At 41.7% G+C, this 22813-nt stretch overlaps 1 non-coding gene across 1 annotated transcript; it reads right to left on the reverse strand.

The window, feature by feature from the left end:
• Positions 1-583: 583 nt before the first annotated feature.
• TRNAR-UCU (transfer RNA arginine (anticodon UCU)) lies at positions 584-657 on the reverse strand. Its single transcript has one exon. It is a non-coding gene; the product is annotated as a tRNA-Arg (tRNA).
• Positions 658-22813: the final 22156 nt, after the last annotated feature.

Below are 22813 nucleotides of genomic sequence, written 5' to 3' on the forward strand. Positions count from 1 at the left end.
AAAGAGCAATGATTACACTTCACCTTGTAGATGAGGAAGTGAGTGATGAGCTTCAGCATAGAACTCCTCAGGTATGCAGTATAGCTGACAAATAGTGAAAGGAATTATCTTCTTCACGACCCCATCTCCTGACCCACAAAGGAACACCTTGGTCAAGGTGGATGTGATCTCAGAGGACAGCTGGATATTTCCCAATTGGCACTGGGAACACTGGGGCAATCTACCTTTTTGTCTTCTCAGAGGTAAAAGGACGGAACCACAGTGGTCCCAGCACCTGTGACTGAGCTTCTTGGTCACTAGGTGACAGTTATCCCATAGGAAGCAAAGGATTTAAAGGCTGAGTCAGTTGGGGTGAGCAGAGAGATGCAGCAGACATCGGAGCCCCCGTTAGTTAGACAATGACAATCAGTAAGGGAGAAGCAGAGAAAGAATGAAGAGGGAGGGGAGGGAAAAGGAGAGGAAGCCCAGGATCCTCGGGGAAAGGGGTTTCCTTTCTCTCCCCCAAAGCCTCCAGGGAGGAATAAATATAATTATCAACCTAACATATCATCATATAAAATAAAAGAGGCACCTGCCGGGTGACCATCTCTGCCGGGACTCGAACCCGGAACCTCTGGATTAGAAGTCCAGCGCGCTCGTCCATTGCGCCACAGAGACCTCACCACACACACAGCATCAGCACCAGAACTGAAAAAGCACATACCTTCTGCATCACCGAGCCATCTCAGCATCCTGCTCTCTGAGCGGTGGGGGGACAGGGACAGCTGGAAAATCCGGAGTGGAGATCCACCAGCCGGCTCCATCAAAGCTATTCTCTCTATCCTGGAACCTGGGGTCCTCAGAGGATTGGAGGAAAGTGAAGGTGATCATTTTCCCAACCCCAGAGTCCCTAATGGAGAAGGACAAAACTAGAGACTTTGCTCTCCTTTCCACTGCATCCCTGAGGGAGGATACAGACAAAGCCCCTCCATTCTCATGTTAATTAAGCAGAGCACACCCAGCCCTGCTGGGAAAGCCGAAGCCATTTCAACCTCCACCCCCATTCCCTCAGTTTGGTTTCATCCCAGCCCAGCTATTCTCAGACAGGGCTGGGTAAAGCCAACGGATTCAGGAACAACCCTCCATCCCAGAGACAAAGGAGCTGCTTTCGTAAAGAAACTGCGCGAGTGTGAACAGCAGCAGAGACTGTCAGGGAAGCTGGGCTCCAGGAGACTGGTCCAGTTCTCTGCTTTTAGAGCTGTGTTTTTTGAGCCAGAGGAAGATACCGAGAGTTTGATCTAATGTTCCTTGAGCATCTTCACTAGAATTAAGGATACGGGTGGAGACAGAACAGCGTGGAATGTATGTGTGTGTTTGAGTGTGAGTGTATGTGTGTATATATAGGGGCGGAGGATGAGAGTGGCAGTTCACTGATGAAATACAGATGGTCCTCACACAACCCTTCGCCAATACCTGCTTCCCCTCCCCCCTCTTCTCTGGCCCCAGGTCCTTGTCGTTCTCTCCTTGCAGGGCTGCCTAATGCAAAGAATGATGATTTCTCAGCTTGGGGGCTTGCTAGAGGCATCCTAGGACAATCAAACTGACCCTCGCTTCATTACCATATATGAAGGTCTCCACACCCAGCCCAGAGCAAAGAAAATGTTTCCTATTTTTTAAGGCCTCCTAGAAAATTCAATTCCATAATCACCGTTGGTTATAATTTCCACTATGCCAGTTCTGCTCAACATTTAACTGAAATCCTTTTTACTTCACCTTCAGCTCATTTTCTCCTATTTGGTTCCCAGACACATCAGGGGATAATTGGCATTGATTTAAAGGCTCTGATTCAGTGTCTGCCACCCCACTCCCTCTCAAAAGGTTACAATAAAAGCAAGAGCAGATTCGAGACTCATCTCCTCCTCCCTCATGGTGTGTGCTTCCATGCCCCACAGCTCTGGACACTGCCAACAGACCCCAATCAGAACTCAAGACAGTTCTTTCGAACCTTTGAGACCAGGCGATGGCCACTTGAAGAGAGCTCAGATTAGGAGAGCCCAGCAGCTCCTCTAAGACTACAATCGCAATTGTGACTGCACACTTCCTTACCCACTTACTTGGCCCTGAGAATGAGACTTGGTAGAGAATGGGACCAAGGTGATTTCAGTCAGGTTGAGGTGCAATGCAAAGACTCCAACACCTGGAGGAAAGCGGCTATCCCATCAAGTCTGCCTTCCTTCTAGGACCTAGAGACAGGAGTTCAGAGGAGTAAAACTGATTGTATAAATTATAAATCTAAAACAAGCAGGACAGGATGGGTACTTCTTAACACGTTTACCCTAGAGGACTCCAAGCAACTGACCGCAGAATTGAATGGTGGTCCACAGGCTGTATTACTTTCAGTGGCTAGTAATAAGGTCAAGGAACTAGTCAAGGAACTAGTCAAGGGGTTAATGTGGCCTATAAAGGAGAGACCTTAACCTCATAGGCCATCAGTGAAATATACTGACACAGGGAAAGGAAAGACCCTCAGAACACTTTCCACCAGGTGTAGTCCATGTTCTCACGCACATACACGGTCACCTCCTCTTCTTGTCATAAAGATACAGTCCTGTACTCAAGAGATCTATTGATTTCCTGAATTAGCTCCCAAACATCACCACCTCTTAGGATATTATGTGTTCTTCACAACTTGAATGAAGAATCCCAGCTCTCCAACTCCCCCAGGGGTTTCATTCATGTTTTGCAATGTTCTCACCAAGTGCTGGGGAGACAAAGATGAAAGATAAATAATGACATGGTCCCACTCTCAAGGATCACATAGGCCAATTCCAATGTAGGAACTACTATGAAAGACATGGGAGACAAGAAGAAATCAATCTTGCCCACCAAATGAGGTAGCAATTTTCCACAGTCACACAAAGGCTATGGCTCTGGAAGCAGAAAGGCCTAGCTTCAAACTACACAGCTTTCTTACTTTGAGACCTTGAGAAAACTACTTCTATTGAATTTCCTTGTTAGTAAAATGGGAGCAGTAATATATAGCAATGCTGTTGGTAAAGATTAACTGAGATTTCATAGTGCAAAAGGGTCTGTCCCCTTCCTTTCTCTATCCCATGAGTTATGATCCTCAACTCTCTTGCCTGGGCTGCTTTCTTCTTCTTTAATACCCTTTCTTCATCTTCCCCCACCAACCACAGAAACCTTCCATTCTAGCAAACAACCCCACGCCAAGTGTCTTCTCAGGGGCCCATATATGTATCATCCATAAATCAGATTATTAGATGGATTAAATCAGTGAAGCAGCCATATACTCCCATCTCCCAATCGCTACAACACCCCCATCTTTATTCACCACCATTTGCAGTCAGAGTTAATTCCTACTCATGGTGACCCAAGTGTGTCAGAGTAGAGCTGTGCTCCATAGAGTTTTCGGTGTCTGTTTTTTTGTTTTTAAATAAAGGTGGAAAACATTCAAAGAAAGCGATACGTTCAAAGGTATAGGAAAGATGACGTTAAGCTCTCAAAATGATGGAAGACAGTACATTTTTTTTTCTTCTTTTCAAGTGGGTGTATGTCATTTGTGTTTACGTAAACCCCTTGGAGGAGAAGTACATTTCTCTTCCAAAAAAAAATTTGTACTCATTTAACTCTCCAAAGATCTGTGACTCAAACATTACTCATGCTGCTAATTGAATAGCTGTCTTTGACCTTAGAGACAAACTGATGATGCTCATACATTATTTCATTCATGAAGTGTTGCTGGGATACATATGATGAATGCCAAAAAATTCTCCCTTTGGACCAGAAACAAATACACTTAAATCCCACAACCATTCCTGGTCCTATTCACAGCTGCCCTAAAGGTACCGATAATAACTAGTAGTCCATGTTTTAAACGCAAAGGGATATTAGATGGAGTAAGACAGTGAAATAGTCATATGGCTAACACAGCCCTTATTCTCTATACTTTCATCTCCCAATCCCTACAACACCCCAACTTTATTCAAAGTTTCCGTTGAGTCAGTTCTGACTCATGGCAGCTCCATGCGTGTTAGAGTAAAACTGTGCCCATAGGGTTTTCGATCGCCAATTTTTTGGAAGTAGATCACCAGGCCTTCTTTCTGAGGCACTTCTGGGTAGAGTGGAACCTCCAAGCTCTTAGCTAGCAGCCAAGAAAGTGAACCATTTGCACTACTCAGGGACTCCCGAACCTTATTAATTCACATCCATTATGAGCACACTCTCTTGATGTGGTTTCCAAATGCCATCTTCTCCTGTCTCTATCACTACCAGCTCCCTCTTATTACCTCAGCCCCTAGGAATCAGCCCACTTGAGAACCTCCTGTCACTACCACCCAGGAGAGCTGAATAAAGTGCTTTGCAATGTCAGGCCTGTGTTGCTAGACCCACTCCTAGAACTATCAGTTCATAACTCCCTACCCTTTAAGGGAAGGGCAAAATGGACATACCTACAGAGCAAGGGCCCTTCAGTTCCATAAGGGGTATGGAGTTATGAACTGTTAGTTCTGTAGAGCGGGTCTAGTACCATAGGCCTGACAACAGATTGTTATCCTTCACCATCCCCTCTCCTACCTCTAAGAAGGAAAAAGTGATATAATTCAGGTAACAATTCAACCCCTTAGAATCAAAGCAAAGAAGAGCAAATACAGAGCAAATTTTGCATTACTCACCCCACCCAAATTTCAGAAGCTATTCCAGGTCTAGTCTGATCTGCTTGGCCAGGCCTCTCAAAACTGTCCCAAAATATACCTAGAGTCAATCTATCTAGACAATGGGATGGGCCTCCAGGGGCTAGTCAAGGTCTCAGTGTAGCACACAGAGAAGTCAATCCCCTAGGGGAGCCTTGGGAATGAGGAAGAATCTGGAGCTAGAATCCTTCTTTCCTGACTGCCTCCAGCTCCCACCTCTTACAGTCCTCTCCAGGTAAGTGACTAGAGCCTTCTAGAGAGTGTGTCTCCAAGGATATGAATTCTTTCTTTTGTTAAGAACCATGAATAAGCTAGCAGTATTTAATGAAAGAAAGTGAAGTGGGCCACTATGTCCCCCCCGCCAAATCTCTTTGTATATTTGGGGGAAGACTTTCTCTCTGCTTTGTCTGGATTCCCCAACAAATAAGTTAATTCTTGTTGCTAACTCTCTAGTTCAACCCCTTCCTCCTCTTTAGAATGAGGGCCCTGTATGCCGCAGTTTCCAACCTCAAGCCATAACCTTGTTGCATGTTCAGTCCTGACCCCTCAGTCCTGTCTTCTTTTACTCCTTGCCATCCCCACCAAATGAAATTCTTTGTTTCTCCTCAGTGCCCATCACACTTATTTTCTACTTCAAAAAATTCCTTTCCCCTTTGTCCACGTCTGTCTTCATTCATGTCCTTTTCATCACCCCCGCCCCCCCATATTCTGCAGTTGGCATTCGCTGATCCTTTTCTCATCCTGTCTCTTTCCACAACAATCTGCCTTAACCAGTTGCTGTGAGTGGACTCCAATTTATGGTGACCCCACGTGTGTCAGAGTAGAACTGTGCCCCACAGGGTTTTCAGTGGCTGCTGTTTTGGAATACATCACCAGGTCTTTTTCTGAGGCGATTCTGTGTGGATTCAAACCTCTAAACTTTCAGTTAGTAGCCAAGCGCTTAACCATTTTTGCCATCCAGGGACTCCATAATCTACCCTAGGATCCATCTAATCCAAGCACTACCCCCAAAGTCACTATTCCCGGTCTTCCCAGATTTAGCCCACTGCTCTTCTCTCCCTTTGCCCCCCTTTATCTACCATCCTTAAGGCTCTATGAACCTCCCATGTCTCCAAACTCCTCTGCCAGCCCCCTCAATCATTATACTCTGTCACTTGGTCCCAGAGTTTGAGATATTCTCAGTTCTTTATCCCTAAGCCTCTTTTTCCCTTCTCTAGATTCCACTCACTGGACTTGTTTACTCACCTCCTCATCCTTTCAGTCCTGATCCCTCCTCCTCCTTAACTCTTCAGTCTATAGAATCTGTTCTTTTGAATCTCCTTCTATCCAGTCCATACGAAGCTAGATTCCTGAAGGTTGTCCAGAATGACTTACTGGTCCATCCCTTCTTCCCTGTGTTTACCTCCAAATATCCTGGGCTTTGCCTGCCTTTACAAAACACCTGTCTCTTTTACTTCTTTGCCTGGGCCTCTAACCACTGGATCTAAAAATGGGAGGCCCTGAATAGGGCCCTAGTAATACCCATGGCGTTGAGTTACCATGGGGATGGGCTGGCAACCAGGCTCCTTAATCTTCACAGTCACTCTGGGGCCCCTGGTCCTTAAAGGGCCAGAGACTCTAGGCTAGAGGCCAAGAATTAGAAGATGAATCCTTAAAGAGTCAAAGATTCTGTGGTCATAGTTGAAAAGATTCAAGAACTTTGATTTTACCTATTATTTTAAGTGAACTGGGCTTTCTTTGTCTTTCACCTGTCTCAGCCCCACTTCCCATTCAGCCTGAAATGAATTCTGAGGTGATTAGGGTAAAGCAGACTCCAGGGTGGGAAAAAGAACAAAGGTACCTATCTTTGCAATGCACCAGTTTAATTTAACAAAAAAGTGTGGCTGTGAAAGTTGCAATGCCCAGAAACTAAAGGCATCTTTTCATAGGCTCCTTCTGTTTGACAAACCCTAGCAAGGTCTATCCAGTTTATCCTTACATAATGGTCCATCTTTGTCTATAGGATTGGCCATTATAAAGTGTGTCCCGTATGAACATCCGGTCCCCACACTGAAGACTGGGTCAAGGGGGAACCAATTAATCTCCTCTAGGCTCAGGTTCTCCTTTAAAATGTAGTAGCTGAATTTCCAAGGTCCTTCCTAGCAGTATTGGTCTATCATTACAAGAAAAGGTATTAGTAGTGATAACAATGAGTCGGAATCTACTCGACGGCACTGGGCTGGGTTAACAACAATGATAAAACAATTTTGAATTGTCTCATTTTATTATCAGAACTGTCCTATATTGTGGGAAGAGTGATTATCATTATCCCCGTTTTACAAAAGGTAAATCTCGATCAAATACATTAAGTGGCTTGCCCAGCACCACTTACCTCATAAGTGGTGGGGCTGGGACTAGCCTCTAGTGTTGGGTTCTGACTCTGTCACCCTGCAGACAGGTGACCACAGAAGGTACACATTGACAGCACTGCTGCTGCCCTTACCATCTGACCCAGAAAGCAAGGCTCTGAGACCTTCCCCTACAAGTCTCTCCCTGTCTTTGCAATCATAGAGTGGTACACCAAGGATTGGATAGGATGGGGGGCCAGTCTGTTCTGAGAAGGGCGACAAGGTGGAGTAAAAGGTTGTAGGTGCTGAGAAGACAGGAAGAGTGGCTTATGTAAGTGAACTCTCTATCTTCCCTGCAATAAAGGCTCATTCTCCTCTCAGTTATCTTAATTTGAAATGTAGAAAACTGATGTCCAAATAAATAAGCAATTTGCTCATGATCACTCGGGTAGTCATTCACAAAGCTTTACACAATTCCAGGTTTTCTGAATCCTAACTCAGTGCTCCTTTTATGGCACTATAAAAACACACACAAAAAATTGGTTGTCATTGAGTCAATTCTGACTCATGGGCACCCCATGTGTGTCGGAGTAGAACTGTGCTCCATAGGGTTTTCAATGGCTGATATTTTTTATAAGTAGATCACCGGGTCTTTCTTATAAGGCACCTCTGGGTAGACTTGAAACACCAATCTTTTGGTTAGCAACCAAACGTGTTTACAATTTACACCACCCAGGGACTCCCTGCTTCACTACAGTGTCACCTAATCGCTCTTCAACACCCCCATATAGTCTCTATTCAAAGAGGGTAGGGAAGAGGAAAAGGGTGGAGAGTAAAATGCTTAATATTCTGTCTTAACTTATAAACAGGAAAATCAAAAGAATCTAATAACCTCTTCCTAGAAGCACAGAATGCACAAAATAAAAAGAACTTTTAAAATAATGTAGTCTCACTTATTTTCTTTATTTTGTGGTGACTGGTAAGAATATACACAGCAGAACATACACAGTTCAACCATTTCCCCATGTACAGTTCAGTGAAATTGATTGCATTCCTTGACTTGTACAACCATTCTCACCCTCCTTTTCTGAGTTGTTCCTCCCCCGTTAACATAAACTCACTGCCCCCTAAGGTTCCTATCTAATCTTTTGATTTGCTGTTGTCATTTGATCCCATATAAATAGATCTGGAAAGAGCACAATGCTGAAGGAAGACTTTAGCATTATGCATCAGCTGAATTCTACCATGTGCATTTATTGCTCTTGTAAATAATTACCAAAAAAAAGCTACTATCAAGGTTAAATTGATAATGCTAAGTCGGTGCATATTTGCTTTTTCATTTTCTATATTTTTGTAGGCTATAATTGTTGCCAGCCCTTTCCATCTGTAATTACATAGATTAGTAAATTCAGCCCCATAAAAATTAAGTTGCTTACCCAATATTACCAAAAAAGAAAATGACAAAAGAACTAACCATTATGGTCCTATTGGAAAACTATAGACTTGAAAGTCAAGATGACCAGGGTATGAATCCCAGCTCTGCCACTCACTGTGTGATAATGGACACCCTTATAAGAACATCTAAATGAACTTCTTTGAGACTCAGATTACTCACTTGATATAAAAAAGCACACCAGTAATAATACCCACCTCGTAGAGCCACTATGAGATAAAGTATGAGAAAAACTTTACCAGATTAGTGCCTGGCATGATCTCTATTTTTACAGAGAACAGCTTATGCTCAGTCTCTTTCCCTTACTCTCCACCCATTCCTCAATTGACCATAATCTAGTTTCTCCTAAAATGTACTTTCTGAAGTCTCTAACGATTTCCTAATAGTCAAATTCAATAGTTTGACTTCACCTTTCTACAGCATTTCACACCACTGGCCACACCTTTGTTCTTGAAAATGTTCACTCCTCTGGTTCTAGTGACACACTCTACTCTCTTCTTACTCTCCTCCTGTTTCTTGCACTTCCTCTTCAGTGTCCTTCACCAGCCCCTCCTCTTTCTTCTGCTTCTTAAATAGCACTGTTCTATAGAGCAGTGGGAAACCCTGGTGGCATAGTGGTTAAGCGCTATGGCTACTAACCAAAAGGTCCGCAGTTCAAATCCACCTGGTGCTCTTTAGAAACTCTATGGGGCAGTTCTACTCTGACCTATAGGATCGCTATGAGTCAGAATCTACTTGAGAGCACCGGGTTTGGTTTTTGGTTATACAGTGGTGTTTATCAGGCTGCAAGCCAGAATGTTAGCAGCATTTTCATTTTATTAAATAGAAGAGAAAATAAATATGATGAAATGGAACAGAATAGGACGGGATGGGATGGGATGGAATGGGGTGGGGTGAGGTGGGATGGGATGGAATGGAATGGAATGGAATGGAATGGAATGGAATGGAATGGAATGGAATGGAATGGAATGGAATGGAATGGAATGGAATGGAATGGAATGGAATGGAATGGAATGGAATGGAATGGAATGGAATGGAATGGAATGGAATGGAATGGAATGGAATGGAATGGAATGGAATGGAATGGAATGGAATGGAATGGAATGGAATGGAATGGAATGGAATGGAATGGAATGGAATGGAATGGAATGAAACGGAATGGAATAGAATAGAATAATTTTTTAAAGTATCATAGGGCATCGCTCTAATAATATCTAGTATCATTTCGTGAAATTGTTTTAATTACACATGCCTGTATATGTGTGGGTGAGTTTGTTCTGGATCATGATAAAAAATGCATTTCTTCTGTGGGTTATAATCAAAAACTCTGCCCTGAAGTATGCTTTGGTTCTCCTCTCTTATATTTTTGTTTTTCCCACAATGATCTTAAATGGTTTCATGGTACCTACTACCAACTATGAGGCACCTTGAAACCAGACATCTGACCTGAAATCCAGATTGGCATATTCAGCTGCCTTTAGATTACCATCCCTATATGACTCATGGAGTCCTGGTGGCACAGTGGTTAAGAACCTGGCTGCTAACCAAAAGGTCAGCAGTTCAAATCCACCAGCCACTCCTTGTTAACTCTATGGGGCAGTTCTACTCTGTCCCATAGGGTCTCAATGAGTCAGAATCAACTTGATGGCAATGAGTTTTTTCATTAGACTCATAGACATTTCAACTGCAAAATATACAAATCTGACCTTACAGTTCCCCATAAGCCTTCTGCTCTTCATACATTCACTAATGTAATTGATGGTAGCACCATCCATCTACTCATTTATTTATTTATTTATTTATTTTCCACACACCTACAGACACTTGGAAACCCTGGTGGCATAGTGGTTAAGAGCTACAGCTGCTAACCAAAAGGTTAGCAATTCAAACCCACCAGGTACTCCTTGAAAACCGTATGGTGCAATTCTACTCTGTCCTTTAGGGTTGCTATGAGTTGGGATTGACTCAATAGCAACGGGTTTATGGACACTTACCTTACACCAAGTAACGCGCTATGCAATGGAGATGCAAACATAATGAAGACACCATGTCTGTCCTCAGTAAAGTCACAGTCAGAAACAAACAAGAAAAAATAAGAAAAAATAAACAGAATCATGGAACAAAGTTGCCCAGCTATAGAGATATGCCCATCATGTTATAACAGCAAAGAAGGTGGGCAAACTAACCCAGTCTGGGGAGTCTAAGGAAGTTTTCTGGCATCACAGACCTCAGGTGAGGCTTAAAGTAAGAATAGTTGTTAACCAGAGGAAAACAGGAGGTTGGTGTGAGGAGTGTGTGTGTGTGTGTGTGCATGTGTATGCTTTAATGGTGCAGGAGACGTGGAGGCAGTGAAAGTTTTAAGTAAAAGAGAAATATGATTTGATTTGCATCTTAGATAGACCACTCTGGTTGCTTTTTGGTGGGTAATTTCAAAGAGGCAAAGTAGTCAACCCAAGTTAGAACGGAGAGCTGAACCACATTATTAGATGTCAATACTCAATATCAGTGAATTGAAAGGAGATTGATTTGATAAAAATCAGTATTGGGGAGGCAAAGTTGGTCATCCAGTTATTTAAGCCAGGAACCTGGAATCTGTTAAGACTCTTCCTCCTACCCCTATCCTTCAAATTTAATCAGCCAATTAAGCTTTTTTTCTACCTCTTTAAAAAAGCCTATTGCTGGTGGTTTATTGCTGGTGAGTCAATTCTGACTCATAGTGACCCTATAAGACACAGTAGAACTGCCCCATGGGGTTTCCAAGGTTACGGAAGCAGGCTGCCACATCTTTGTCCTACTGAGCGGCTGGTGAGTTTGAGTTGCCGACCTTTCTGTTAGCAGGTGAGCACTTAACCACTGTGCCACAAGGGCTCCTTCCTACCTCTTTACTAGATCTCAAATCTGTCTCTCATTTTCCATTCTCATTGCTTCTCCCTTACTTCAGAGAGTTCATCCTTTTTAACCACGAATATTTTAGCAATCCCCCCACATGCCTACCTGCAATTTGCCTTGTTCCCTGCCCACTCATCTGCCACACCACTCACTCACTTAGTGAATGAAGTTGAAAAGACGGACAAGGATAAGATCACAGATTCTTGAGATTCTTCTCTAGGTAATGGAGAAACATCGGAGGGTGTAATTGTGACTCTTCTTGAAGGCAAAACCCCTCAGTGTTCCTCCCTGCCTAGAGAAGAGCCTAAAGACCATTTATGATCTGGTGCCTGTCTTTTCAACTTCATTTACTATTACCCTCCTTTTCCCCATTATATGTTCTGTAATGCCAAAGTACTCACAGTTCCTTGGAAAGTAAAAAGAAAAATCTGCTTCTGCTTCATATTAACATCACTTGGCATGTAATGTTTCCTCTTTCTGGAATGCCCTTCTCCCCACCCTCACATCTGCTTGGAAGATTGCTCCTCCTCCTTGAAGATTCAGCTCAATCACCTAATTTTCTGTAATATCTTCCCTGACATCCACCGCAACCTCAAGCAGATTGGATCACACCCATCTTTGCACTATTACTGCACACTGTGCCTATGGATATTGGAGCACTGAGCACACTGTAATGCAATCAATTTTGTGCATGTCTGTCTCCTACCAGATGGCAAGCAACTTGAATTCTTTCTGTCCTTGACATTCTGAGCAGAGCCTGGCCCGTGGTAGCTGCTCAACGTATGTTTACTGAAAAAGAGTAAATGAATAAATAAAGAAAATAACTAGGACAGGTCTCCTTCCTTCTTCTAGCCCAGGCCTACTCCTAAAGACCGCAATACTTCATTTTTATAATGGAAATGTTAGATGGAAACTCTTAAAATGAGATCTGAGGACTTTAGGCTCTTTCTGTTGTTCTACCTCCAAGTGGTAGGACAGTCAACTTTCTCGAAAGTTTTTATTTTTATATTCAAAGCAAGAAAAACCAAACCCATTGCCACAGAGTCAATTCTGACTCATGATCACCCCATGTGCTATAGAGTAGAACTGCTCCATAGGGTTTTCTTGGCTGTAATCTTTACGGAAGGAGATTGGCAGGACTCTGTCACAGTGACGCTGGGTGGGTTCAAACCACCAAGCTTTAGGTTAGTAGTTGAGTGCCACCCAGGGAGCCTTATATCCAAAAAGTCAACTGAATATTCCTTACTAGATGAGTTCCCATCTAGCCTAAATGCAACATAATTTAGACAAAACTCATCTTCCTTCATCTCAAAATACTGCTGATTCCACTATTCCTTCCCATGGCTCAGCATTTTCCATGTCGCTCAGATCCCCCAAATGGGACCTGTCCCTGCCTTCTCCCTCTCTCTTGCTTCCCACAAGCAACACCGAACATGCTGCATCCTTTTAGATTCCAATGCCACCACCCTCGCGAGGATGTTTTTACTATGTTCCTGGATTTCTATAATCATCTTTTAAATAGTCTGCCTGGAATAAGATTCTAAAATATACATTTTATAAATTTTCAATTGCTCAACATATAAGCACATGATCACTGTAAAAAAAAAAATTAAGTATATAGTATAAACAATTATAAAGGGGTCCTGGCAGCACAGCTCAGTTCAGTGCTAAGCTGCTAATGGAAAGGTCAGGGGTTTGAACCCACCAGAGGCTCTGCGGGAGAAAGATGTGGCAGTCAGCTTCCCTAAAGATCACAGCCTTGGAAACCCTATGGGGCAGTTCTATTCTGTCCTATAGGGTCACTATAAGTCGGAATCGACTCGAAAGTAATGTGTTATAAACGATTACAGTCCCCCCCTTCCATGCCTTTAATCTCACTTCAGAATAAATATTTTCCAAGTTTAATGTGTAAATTGGTAATAGGAGCACTCCTCGGATGCCTACTCTGTGCTAGGCACTGTTCAAAGCATTTAAAATATATTAATTTATTTAATCCTCACATCAATCCTAGGGGATATGTACTTTTATTATGTCTATTTCCATAATAGGAAAATAAACTACTGAAAGGTTAAGCATCTCGCCCAAGGTCACATAGCCAGTAAGTGGTTATTCGTTTCTTTAAACACACATTTAAACATATATATAAAAATATATATATGTCATATATACAATGTAACAAATACCCATCATGTTTTAGGCTCCCCCCCCCCCATTTTAAACAAAAGGGATAATAGTACATGTATTTTCTTAACATACAGTGTTTCACTTAACAATACATCTTGGGTATCTTTCCATGATGGTACATATAAATTTCCCTCGTTCTTTTTTTATGTGTTATTACAAAGTATGGACATAGCCTGATGTATTTAACCAATCCACTATGGATGGGTATTTAGGCCGTTTGCCATTTTTCCCTGCCGGCAACAAGGAGGTGACACCCATCCTTGAACATAAATCATCACACTCAGGTGTCAGTAGATCTATGGCACAGAGCTGTGGAAATAGCACTGCTGGTGTTTCCATTTTTAATTTTGATACATTCTGCCAAAATATCCTCCAAAAAGGCTGTGCTGATCTACATTCTCACTAACAGCATCTAAAGGTGTCTGTTTCCCCAAAACTTGCCAACACTGAAGATTATCTATCATTTTAATGTTAACAATCTGAGGGGTCTCACTGATGCTTTTTTTAAGAACCGAGGGTCCCTTTGTTGCTGTAATTTGTATTTCTCAACATCTAAACGCAGCAGGTCATCTTTTCAGATGTTTATCGGACATTTTTTATTTTTAAGGATCCCTACCCATATTCTTTGCCTATTTTTCTCTAGGATTGTGTTTCTTTTTCAAGTCTCTTCGCCGGATATTCTGCATATTACCAATTTTAACACTTCGGTACATACGTTGCAAATAGAATTTTCTCAGTCTGTAAGTTGCTTTTTAATATTGTCTATGGTGTTTACAGTTATACTAATCTTAAAAAAAAATACTAAAATTTATCAGTCCTTTCTTTTATGAATTCTGAGCTTTGTTTCTTGCTTAAAAAAGCCTTTCCCATCCCATGAGTATAAATATTTTTCTGTAGTTTTTTTAAACATCTTTTTAGTTTTGTTTGTAAACATTACCACTTCGCTCCATCTAAAATTTATTTTTGTATATGGTGTGAGGGACAGTTTGGTCCACTCCACCCCATCCCAACCGGCAAAGAGATACCCGATTATTCTAGCCATTCATTAAAGAGCCCAACCCTTAGTCACTAATTACTAAGTTTCCATATTGGTTTATGACTACACTGCCTTTTCTATTCCACGGATCTTTATTTATGTATTCTTGTGTCAATATCTTAATGTTTTAATTGCTATAATTTTAAAGAAACTTGGAATATCTGTCAACCTCCCTCTTCCCTCACTCCATGTGTTTGTTTTTGTTTGTTTTCTCAAAAAATTATGGCTATTCTTGGACTTTCTCTTCCAAGGTAATGTTAGAATTGGCTGGTCAAGTTCCGTAAAATAACCTATTGAGACTTACCATGGGATTGTACTGAATTTACAGATTAACAAAGAGAAAGAATGAACATTTCTACCACACTGAATCTGAGGATTAATCTTTCAATACCAATTCAGTCACATAACATCCTGCCAAGAGATGCTTCCAATCGACTTTGGGATAAAGATAAAATGCTTCAGTGCCTGGTCTTCAAGTCCCACCCTCCCCAGTTTTGTTTAAAGCCACTTCACCCTATTTGTTTCCCTTTTTCTCATCCACACAGTTTTTCAAACAGACTAGTGTATTTGCCCTATCCTAGAAAATCCTTCATCCTTCTTTCTAGAAATGTCATGCAACTGGGAGAGGGGAGAACAGGTATATTCTTCATCCAAACATCCTCACTTCTGAGGCACTGGCATTCTGAGTCTATTCAAGCTCAACGACTGCTCTTCACAGCAAGACGAGAATTGGTGCAATGGTTAAGAGCTACAGCTGCTAACCAAAAGGTTGGCAGTTCGAACCCACCAGCCGCTCCTTGGAAACTCTATGGGGCAACTCTCTCTGTCCTATATGGTCATTATGAGTCAAATTCACTTGACAACATGGGTTTGGTTTTTTTTTGGTTTAAGTTAAAGAGGTCTGAGTTTGAGAGCAAGGAGAGGGGCTTTCAGTGATTCAATAGTCTGTGGCAACATACTGTTCTTAAATCCATGGGACAGAGAATTAGGTGTTGAAGGGGCAACAGCTAATGGGATTCGGAGCTTGAAGAGACTGGTATCCAAACTCTCAACATGCGGGATACATTTCCTGCAGTATCTCTGAAAGATGACATAAATATTAGAAAGACATGAGCAAAGGCTAGAGGAACTGAACTAATTCTAAGAAGGAAGACTGAAATCAAGCTGGAAAATGTTCTATGTATGCATTTGAAACCTGAATTGGAAGCGAGGTCTGCCTAGAAGCTGGGAAGAGGCTGCATTACAGCAAAGCACCACACCGAGGGAGCAGAGGATCAGGAATGGTGAGGGGTCAGAGCGGCCACAAGAGGGTAGCAGAGAGCAGGTTATACCTGGCCAGAGCAAACAGGAGTAAAAACCCGAACCCACTGCCGTCGAGTCGATTCCGACCATATAGGACAGAGTAGAACTGTCCCATAGAGTTTCCAAGGAGCGCCTGGCGGATTAGAACTGCCGACGCTTTGGTTAGCAGCTGTAGCACTTAACCACTATACCACCAGGGTTTCCAGAGTAGCACAAGTAAAAAAGTAATTGGGCTAAGGTAACCTTTGAACTTGGATTTGAAACTTTTTCTGTAGCTATTATTTCACCTCTGAGTCAAATAATAGATTGGCTCATAAAATAAACAACTTCACCCGTGAGTGATGTACTCCCTTAAAGGATTATATAAGACCAACTGGTCAACATTTACACAAAAGCAAAGATGAGAAGGCGAGGAGGGGAAGGGAAGCTAGATCAACGGAAACAGAACAGACTGGAAATAATAAGAATGCTGACACACCGTAAAACGTTTAACCCACGGCACTGAACAATTTGTATAAAAATTGTTAAATGGAAACCTAATTTGCTGTGCCAACTTTCCTCTAAAACACACTAAAATATTATTTTAAAAAAGTAATTAGGACTGGAAATCTAGGTCCAAGTAGTAGGTTATATTCAGGAAATGAACACCGAGGAAGATTCCACCCTGGCAGAATATGCCTCTCACATTCATTCCAAGGTTAAAGGGCACAGACAGAGGTAGCTAACATGTATTGAGTATTAATGCTAAGATTTTCACATATTTTCCTCATTTAATCTTCACAACAAGCCCACAAAATAAACCAATGAAAACCAAGCCCATGGCCATCAAGTCTATTCTAACTCATGGCGACCCCATAGAACAGAGTAGGATTGTCCCATAGGGTTTCCAAGGAGCTGCTGGTGGATTCAAACTGCCAACCTTTTGGTTAGCAGCCGAGCTCTTAACCACTGGACCACCAGGGCCCAGTAATGTCTAACTAATGTTTAACAAATGGAAAGACTGATCTCAAATAAACTAAAAGGCATAGTTCAAGCCCAGGTGGGTCCAACTTCAAAATTCATGCTTTCTCACTGTCCTGCACTGCCTCTCCTGATAGCTGGACCCAGAGACTGGCTAAATTTTTTAAAGCAAGATACATAGCCCATCCTGGGTCTTCACAGGTTACACCAGAACTAGCTATGACCCACACATGAATGCAGCAGAGAATATCCTCAATGTTATCAGCCTCTGTTTCTGGCTTAGCCACAGCAATAGCAACAATTGTCAGCCTGACAAGTGTGGGCACACAAGCACACCAGTCCCCAACAAAGCTCTGGGATTGGAGCTCTGGCGGCAACCCTCACCAAGTGTCAATGCGTTATTATTCATCTGGGGAGGGAATACTACTCTAACAGTAGCAAACTCTAGAACTTTAGAGCATAAAAAGATCTCAGGATCAAAATGGATCACATGCTGACCATGAGTGTGCTAAGGAAAAAAAAAATTTTTTTTTTTTTTTTGAGGGTTAAAACACAGATATAGACACACAAACGCACACGTGAATAACAAAACCACACAAGAGGACCTGGCCTAGCAAGTCATATTCCTAACAATCACCCATGGCCTTTATCACTTAGTAAGACCTATTCTGAACCCAACTATCCGAGAGAAAAGTATCAGAGGTACTGAAATGACAGGTACTGTGGTAGGTGGTTAAGAATTAGGATATTTCACCTGACGTACAGGAGGTTGAAGGGATAACAGTCTTAAAGTCCCTGGAGGGACATTATATAGAGGCTGGTAAAAAGAAAGAGCTGTTTTGTTTCACTGAAACAAAGGGAAACAGCTTAAATGAGAGTGGGGGGTTTATTATGACCTAAGAAAAAGTTCTTCATAGTAAAGTCAAACTGTAAGATCAAAGAATGTGGACACTTCTCTAAATGTAATGGGAAAGTACTATTTTTCATTCTTTCACTCATTCAACTAACATTTAATATGTACTTATTATGTGTGCCAGGCATTGCTATTTGCTATATCCTTCTGGTTCCTGGCAATATGACTTTGATCGAAATAGCCAGGGTTTTTATTTGCTCAAAGCTTATATTTATTGGGAGAAGGGTTCAATATTGTCGGTTGTTGTTTTTAGGTGCTGTTGAGACTGTTCCAGCTCCTAGTGACACTATGTACCACAAAACAAAACAGTGCCTGGTCCTGAGCCATCCTCACAATTGTTAACTATGTTTGAGCCCATTGTTGCAGCTACTGGGTCAATCCATCTCATCCAGCGTCTTCTTCTTTCTCACTGACCTTCTACCAAGCATGATGTACTTCTCCAGGGACTAGTCCCTCCCGATAACATGCCCAAAGTACATGAGACCAAGTCTCACCATTCTTGCTTCCAAGGAGCACTCTGGTTGTACTTCTTCCAAGACAGAACTGTTCCTTCTACTGGCAGCCCATGTTTTTCAACATTCTTCACCAAAACCGTAATTCAAAGACATCAACTTTTCGGTCTTCCTTATTCATTGCCCAGCATTCACACGTACATGAGGCGACTGAAAATATCATGGCTTGGGTCAGGCAAACCTCAGTCCTCAAAGTGACATCTTTGCTTTTCGACACTTTAAAGAGGCCTTTTGCAGCAGTTCTGCCCAATGGAATATTTTTTCCATTTATCTTGATGTTGCTTATTTATCTTGTTGTGAGGATTATTGTTTTCTTTATGTTGAGGTGTAATCCACACTGAAGGCTGTAGTCTTTGATCTTTATCAGTAAGTACTTCAAGTCCTCTTCGTTTTCAGTGAGCAAGGTTGTGTCATCTGCATATCGCAGGTTGTTAATGAGTTTTCCACCAATCCTAATGCTGAGTTATTCTTCATACAGTCCAGATTCTCAGATTTTTTGCCCAGCATACAGACTAAATTAGTATGGTGAAAGTGTATAACCCTGACACATACCTTTCCTGAATGTAGCATCCCCTTGTTCTGTTTCAAATTAATGCTTCTTGGTCTATGTACAGGTTCCTTGTGAGCACAATTAAGTGTTCTGAAATTCCCATTCTTTGCAATGTTAACTATAATTTGTTATAATCCACACAGTTGAATGCCTTTGCATAGTCAATAAAACACAGGTAAACATCTTTCTGGTATTCTCTGCTTTCAGCGAAGATCCATCTGACATCATCAATGACATCCCTCATTCTACGTCCTCTTCTGAATCCGGCTTGAATTTCTGGCAGTTCCTTGTTGATGTACTGCTGCAACCGCTTCTGAATTATCTTCAGTAAAATTTCAGTTGTGTGTGGTATTAATGATACTGTGCGATAATTTCCTCATTCTGTTCGATCACATTTCTTTGGAAGGGGCACAGATATGGATCGCTTCCAATTGGTTGATCAGGTAGCTATCTTCCAAATTTCTTGGCATACACAAGTGAGCACCTCCAGTGCTGCATCCGTTTGTTGAACATCTCAATTGATATTCTGTCGATTCTTGGAGCCTTGTTTTTCGCCAATGACTTCAATGCAGCTGGAGCTTCTTCCCTCACTACTATCAGTTCCTGTGACCTATTAAATGTTTGAATGTTGACCAATTCTTTTTGGTACAGTGGCTCTGGGTATTCCTTCCATCTTTTGATGCTTCCTGACTTGTTCAATATTTTACCCAACGAATCCTTCAATATTGCAATTCGAAGCTTGAGTTTTTCCATCAGTTCTTTCAGCTTGAGAAATGCTGAGTTTGTTCTCCTCTTTTGTTTTTCTATCTCCAGGTCTTTGTACAATATTTTATAATATTTTACTTTGTCTTCTTTGGCTGCCCTTTGAAATTTTCTGTTCAGCTCTCTCAGTTCATCGTTTCTTCCATTGTCTTTAGCTACTCTACCTGCAAGAGCAAGTTTCAGAGTCTCTTTTGACATCCATTTTGATTTTTTCTTTCTTTCCTCTTTTTATAATGATCTTTTGTTTTCTTCCTGCATGATGTCCTTGATCTCATCCCACAACTCATCTGGTCTTTGGTCATTAGTGTCCAATGCATCAAATCTATTCTTGAGATGGTCTCCAAATTCAGGGGGAATATTTTTTTTTTATCCTCAAGGTGTTACTAAGAAAACAGCAGATAATGATAAGTGATTGCAAGGGAATGGGAGGACCTCTCCAAGGAGGTGACATTTAAGCTGAGATATGAAAGCAAGAAGGCATCAGCTCTGCCCAACACAGAGGAGGCGTGTTCCAGTTCAGAAGGTCCAACCAGTGCAAATGTGTATGGTGAGCATGAGCTCAGTGTGTTGGCGATACAAAAAGGTGGAAAATGTGGCCTGCAGCAAAGTGTGAGAGTTACATGAGGTGGGAGAGAGAGGCAAGGGTCAGATTGCAGAGGTTGTATTGCTGGAGAAAAAGAGTCAAAAAATTATTTGTTGAAAGACTTCGTGATAATTTTTTTGGTTTTAAAAGTTAACACAACTGTGTTCCAATGAGCTATTTACATTCTCCTTAGGAGTCAATGAGCTCTTTGTGGGGAGGCCAATAGTGGGGTGCTGTTTCTCAGGACCATCAGGTCCTATGAATCACCTGGGAGCACTTTATTGCTAACCTATGGACTCAGAAACTCCTGGGCATCTGCATTGTTTTTAACAAGTGCCCCCAGGTAACTCATACTCAGGGAAAGATGGATAAACCGGTTTGTTGTAATGACCAGGATCTTTAGAGACATGACTAAATGTGACCTGGAGGAAGTTACCAAATTTCTGGATCCTCATTTCCCTCATCTGTTAAATGAAGGTAATAATATCTATGAGTCAGAGAGCCATGCATAAAGACTAAATGATCTAGCATATGCAAAGTACTGGGCACATAGTAGGCACTCCATGAACACTGAATATATAAATAGATGCATGAATATATGAAATGTATGCACAAATTAAAAGCTAAATATATACATTCACTCTTTGCAATGCTTGCTCTTTTAAGCCTGCAATGTTCCTTACCACCAACAGAGAGCCCAGGATCTCAGAGAGTGGAGGTGGGATGCTGGACCAAAAATCAATCTCCACCCTGTGTCTCCTACTTAGACTTTCTTCTCCTCCCTTCTTCCTTTCTACTATAGGCTAGCTATTCTACATCACCACCTCCTCCCTCTTCCTCTTCCCACTTCTATCTCCCTCTAAAACAGAAAATAACTCACTGGGATCTCCTCCCCCTTCATTCTGCCCTGGAGCTGACCCCCAGCTGGTTGCTAGGGAGATGGCCTGGGTAACAGGTGCTACTGAGTGCAGGCAGCTCTACCAGGAACTGCTGAGAGTGACCAAACGTCCCAGTTTGTCTGAGACTTAACTTGATAAGAGTGCTGAAAGTCCCAGGAAACTCCTCTGTCCCAGAGAAACAGGAATGGTTGGTCACCCTCCCTAACCCCTTCCTCTACACAACTTCATTATCCATTTGGTCACTTATGCTGAAGATGCAGCCTTGCTGTGCACCTCTGTCTCTGTCTGCACTCTACGGCGTTGTCTGCACTGTGTATCAGTGGGTGGGTCCTACAATGATGTTCTGGGTGTCACCTCTACATTAGCCATAGGATCTGAGACAAGACCACATTCAGTGGGTCCTGTTCAGTGTCACGGTACAAGGTTTATGTTCCCCCAGAATGGTCAGGCTTTTGCATCAAATGGTGTGTATGCTCCAACCCATCCATCCACCATTGCCAGAGTTATCTTCTTAAAATGCAAATCTGGCACTGACATTTCTCTGCTTAAAGCCCTTCAGTGACTCCTTGTTTGCAGAATAAAGAGCAGTCATTACCATAAATTCCCTTCACCGTCTGGCCACGACTGACTATACTGTTTCCTGCTTTACTGATTTTGTACATGCTGTTCCCTCTTTTGTAATACTTTTCATCTCTTCTACACCTGGCCAACCCGTAGTCATTCCTTAAGGTTCTCCACAAATTTAATCTGTTTCTTCCCTGCTTCCACTGTGCCTTATATATAATCTTGCCGTAGCACTTAACACGTGATATAGTAATTACGCATTTGCCTGTCTATTCTCCCTACTGGACTACGTCCCCCTTGAAGATAGGTTTCATGTCTTATTCATCTCTGTGTTCTCAAGTGCCTAGCATCAGATAGTGACATTTTGTTGTAGCATTTTTTAATATTCATTTCCCTTTTATGATGTATAAAAACAAACCATTAAACTGTAAGATTGCTTTTAATTATCAAGTATTTGGCATCCTTGAATCATACTCCATCCCTGAGCCTTGCCTTAGTCCTCACAGATAAAATGAAGCTCAGATATGGGGTGCAAATTGGGGATGGACTAAAAGCATCCACAGGACATATTATTTTGTAATTCAGAAAGAAAATAAAACTTTAGAGTTCATGATCAAAACATTCAATTTCAACTAGCATAGAACATGGCACATAGACTAAATAAACCATGAATGAATGAATGAGTGAATGAGTATATAAAAAAAAATGATAGATTGGTGAATTCTGTTCTGCACACACAACTTTTTGTGTGCTTATGTACATGCATGTATGTTAACCAGGTGTGACTATAAAATGATGAAACTCTTATTTGATTTTGTCTGTTTTAACAAACAGGCCAGAATGCCATTGCTTAGAAATTTTCTAGAACTACTCTTTGGAAATTGCCTTAAAAAGCAATGTAGAAGTCAACTTAGAAAACATTTATTATTACTTTACAGCCAAGTCCCTTGTTTCTTTATGACCCACTATGAGCCACCAACTTATCCATAAGGCTTGAATCCCAAAGACATTTGGCTACTTTCAATTTAAAAGCCAACCTCAAAGAATAAAATTTTTCCATAACTGAAGCTATGCAAAAGAATGCAATAGATTCTAAAGTCAATTCCAAGAATTCCAAAAAAGTATCTTGAGGAAATGGAGGAAAGTGTGTACGTGTAGGCTGTACGCATATTAGAATCAGTCACTTTATTT

The sequence above is a fragment of the Elephas maximus genome, chromosome 3, assembly GCF_024166365.1.
Source record: "Elephas maximus indicus isolate mEleMax1 chromosome 3, mEleMax1 primary haplotype, whole genome shotgun sequence".
Classification (NCBI taxonomy): domain Eukaryota; kingdom Metazoa; phylum Chordata; class Mammalia; order Proboscidea; family Elephantidae; genus Elephas; species Elephas maximus.